This window comes from Jaculus jaculus, chromosome 4 (genome assembly GCF_020740685.1).
Source record: "Jaculus jaculus isolate mJacJac1 chromosome 4, mJacJac1.mat.Y.cur, whole genome shotgun sequence".
Lineage (NCBI taxonomy): Eukaryota > Metazoa > Chordata > Mammalia > Rodentia > Dipodidae > Jaculus > Jaculus jaculus.
The window spans coordinates 21,192,916-21,197,337 of record NC_059105.1 but is presented as its reverse complement, the minus strand read 5'-3'; the positions used below and the strand labels follow the sequence as shown (position 1 = coordinate 21,197,337).

General features: G+C 45.5%; 1 non-coding gene across 1 annotated transcript; it reads right to left on the bottom strand.

The window, feature by feature from the left end:
* Positions 1-4,110: 4,110 nt before the first annotated feature.
* On the bottom strand, positions 4,111-4,217 carry LOC123460405. The gene has a single exon (XR_006636970.1). It is a non-coding gene; the product is annotated as a U6 spliceosomal RNA (small nuclear RNA).
* Between the last annotated feature and the right edge of the window lie 205 nt (positions 4,218-4,422).

The following is a 4,422-nucleotide window of genomic DNA, read 5'->3' as shown; positions in this document are numbered from 1 at the left end:
CTAACCACGTAGCCCAGCTTCCCAAGCCCCTCAAGCTCGCAGGATGGACAAGAAGCCTCAGGAATTAGGACTCCTATAGAAATACCATGTTGGAAGTGAAGATGACCCACCCTGAGCCCTGGCACCTGGAGAAGACCAAGACCACCTCCCAATTCCAGTAATTGAGGGGGGGGGAATACTAAGTCTACATATGCATATTTTCTGGCTCTTATCTTTTTTTTTTTTCCTATAAGTTGTGACACTACCCTGCGCTTGGCAGAGAACAATTCAGAATTTTCTCTCCCCAGTTTTTCTAAAACAGTAAATAAATTTATTTTCCCATTTATATATTTATATATTTCTTATTGTTATTTTAAAAAATATGAACGAGCATGCAGATGCAGAGCCAAGCTTTATGTCAGGGACTCGCCTGGTCACGGCTTGTGTGTAGAAGAGAGACTCAGAGGACTCAGAAGACCGGTGGGCGAGAGCTCGGAGACCAGGGTGCCCATGTGCTCATGCTGAGCGCAGTTGGTGCCTGTTAGCATTTGTGAGAACACAGTCTGTTAGCATCTGAGGGTGATGGGCTGTGCAAATTCCATTCTCTGTGCCTTAAGAAGAGTCTATGGCCACTCTGAGAGGTTTCTTAATTTCTTTCTCCATTGCCCACAGTCACTGTGAAACGAGAAGAGCCATTCCACACAGGAGTGTGGACGTTTCCCCAGGCTGGTGTGGGAAACCTTCAGTGCAAGTGGAACGCCCCCACCTGTTCTCGATGTTTGCACAATATACAGATTGCTTGTTGAAATGAGGTATTATTGATTCAGGTTTTGAAAACAGTACTTGCACCTTCTAGGTAGTTATAAAAGCATGTTTCGGGGGCTGGGGAGATGGCTCTTTTGGAAACGTGCTTGCCCCACAAGCATGAGGGTCTGCGTTTGGTTTCCCCAGCAGCTAGGTAAGGCTGTGGGGCGTGGCTGTGCACCTCTGTAATCCCACACTGGGGAGTCAGAGACAGTAGATCTCTGGGGTTTGCTGGCTAGCTAGGCCAAATCAGTGAGCTCCAGGTTCAGTGAAGGAAGGATCCTGTCTCCAAAAATAAGATGAAGAGCAGTTGAGGAAGACACCTGAGACTGACCTCTGGTTTCCTCATGCATGGACACGCATGTACAACCCCCTCCCACACCATACACACATATACCAAAAATAAAGAAAATAGCCCATAGGTTTAGGATTTATTTATATTTATTTAGTTCAACAGCATGTTTTCAACATGCCTCACTGGCTCTGAAGCTCTGAATTGACCTCTTCCCTGACACGTTTGGGGCGTCTCGTTCCTGATGTAGCATGTTATTAACACGGAAAGGGGGGCAGCCTTTAGCCACAGACTTTGCCCCAGGGGCAGGCAGGCCAGAAGTTTGTTGCTCTTCTCCCCTTGCTCTTAGGAAGTCAGACGTCTTAGTCAAATAAACCGGCCTCCTCTCCTTGTCCACCCTTACACTATTCCTTTCACCAAGGCCTTGCTGGAGAAGGGCACTTGGAGGCTGCCTCTTGTCGGGCACTGCCAGGCACAGGCTGGAGCCTTCAGGAGAGGGGCCTGAGCTTCCAGGCATGGCTAAGGACCCCTAGGCTACAGGAGGCCACTTCCTCTCCAAGCCCAACACACCTGAACCCTGCAAATGAACTCCTGATGCATGTGCCCCCTTGTGCATCTGGCTAACATGGGTCCTGAGGAATTGAACAGAGGTCCTTTGGCTTTGCAGGCAAATGCCTTAACCACTAAGCCATCTCTCTAGGCTGTGGAGAAATAGAAACTCTCATTCACTGTTGGCAGGAATGTAAGCTGGTACAACCACTGTGGAAATCAATTTGGAGACTCCTGAAAAGTATGAACATAGAGTCACCAACAGACCCTGTTGTTCCCTAACTGGGCATTTACCCTACAAACTCCACATCTCAGTTCAGAAATATTTGCTCAACCTTGTTTATAGCTGCTCAATTCATAATAGCTAAAAACGGGAATCAACCCAAGTGCCCATTATTGGATGAATGGATAACCAAGATGTGGTATATCTACACGATGGAATTCTACTCAGTAGTAAGAAAAAATGACACACTGAAATTTGTAGAAAAATGTTTGAACTTGGAACAGATCATTCTAAGTGAACTCACACAATCACAGAAAGACAATAATTGCATGGCTTCCCTCATCTGCAGTCTGGATCAGCCTAAGTTGTTGTCATAACTGAATAGCATCTTGAGGCTTGAACAATAGGGAGGGTAAGGTTTGGGGAAAGGGGAAGTGTGTGTGTGTGGGCACAAAACTGAACCCAAATTGAACTAATAACATAGAATTCTATGTCCTGGAAGTCAGACTAAAAGGTGGAACCCTCAAAAGGACCTTACAGGCAGCACCTGAATTGAAGGTCCTTGGAGAGAGTGAGATGAAACCTAATCTCAAATTTCTCCTGTTTCTTTTTCTTCTCTGGCTTTTTCTTTTTTCTTTTCCCTTGGTGCTGGTCTGTAATTCCCCGTACCAGGATGTGGTCTACAGGCATAATGAGCTGTTGATCAGAGAGACCTACTAGATCTCCCAAAACAAACAAGACAGACTTCTGTCAGAACACTTGATTACCTACCAGAGGTTAATGGTAAGACCCTACTGCTCAAGATACCAAACCCTGTTGGCACGGACCATGGAGAGACCCGGCTGGAATCCAGAGGAGAACTAGTCCCCAGACAATTAGCCCATCTAGTGCTGGAGGGTGCTACAGAAGCTACTGGGGGAAAGTGGACAATATCTGTCTAAGCAACTCAAAGTCTAAGTGACTCAGGAGCAAACAACCTGACATGATGCTCATACAAGTGCAATAGTGGCACACAGCCATGGTGGATAGCCAACTGTTCTTGGATTGGCTAACAGATCCCCTCAATGAAAAGGAAACCATATTTGGAACTGGGAAACAAGTCAGAATCATATCCAGATAATGATTCTGCTTTCCATTGTCAAGATCCCACTAACCTTAGACTATAAGTGTGTCTAAATCCTTGCAATTCTCTCTAAATTAATAATGGTTATCCCATTTAACAGGCACTGACTTCACTCTCTGTTGGAGAATCTGCTTTTCTTTTTCAGATGGAAACTGGACCTGAGGAGATAAAGGACTCAGCGCACTCCACCCCGACCCCAGCTGAAACCACAGAGGAATTGGGGAAATGAGCAAGAGTTCTGCTTTCTTAGTTAAGCTGATATCAGCACAAGGGTGAAGGAGATAGACATTGAGGACTCTAAACACCTACCAAACCAGAGATCCAGAGGCTCCTAAGTGCCTTAAAAAAAGTCCTAAGTAGACTTAAAATGCTCCCAGCATGGCTCAGGGAATTTTTAGGAAGAGGGGGCAGAAAGATTGTTAGAGCCAGAAGTTGGGACATTTTCCACAGAGGCATTGCCTCTCCCCCACCCCACAATGCATGACCCCAAATCCCCAATGGGGTTGACCTGTATCCCTAATGAAGAAGGCCTCTTCAGAAAAGGGGCAGGCAAGAGGGAAAGGATAGTACCAGCATGTGATGTTTACATACAAAATATGTGTATATCTAAAAATAAAAATAAAAATAACTGATTGCTTCACAGCCAGGAAGTGAAGGAGGGAAGGAAGGAGGTGGGGTACCACCAACCCTTGCAAACATCTCCCAGTATGCCCCACCTTAAAGGTTCTAACACTTCCTTGGTTAACCAAGCCTTTACTCCACAGATCTTTGGAGGACGTGGATTATTCAATCTATAACATTTTCCCCTCCTCCGGAGCCTCAGCTGAGGTGGCTTTGCCCCTGTGACCACATTTCCCCTCAAACAGACCAGCCCTGGCTTGTCAGCATGTGGTGCTAAAGGTCTCTTTGAGGTCAAGTCTCAGATCAGTGTCACCTCTAGGCAGGGGTGCAGCCCCACTTTGAGATGTGTGTGCCTGTAGCCACGGAAATCACAATACAAGAAGCATGGACACAGGAATGACAGCCACCATGTGGGATGTAGAGGAAGACCTCACAGGATGGATGTTGCATTTTTTAAAATTTATTTTTATTAGGTATGGACATATTTAGTATGTAAGCAACACGTGTTGGTACCATCCTAAAACTATGGAACTCTTTGTGAACTTGCGTGTCATCCTTGTGCAGGGGCCACACTAATCTGCTCTGTATTGTTCCAATTTTCGCATATGGGCTGCCGAAGAGAGCCCTCATTTTGGTTTTTAATGAATGTTCTCAGTGGGCAGGAAAAAGAACTATTATGTGTTCTGAGGTTCATTTAAAATCCATCCAATTACAGTAAAAGTTTCATTAAACAGAAGATCTTTGAATATGATTTTTATTTTGTTTGTTTGGAGATAGGGCCTCACACTGCAGCCTGGACCTCGGGATCTTCCTACCCAGCCTCTCTAATGC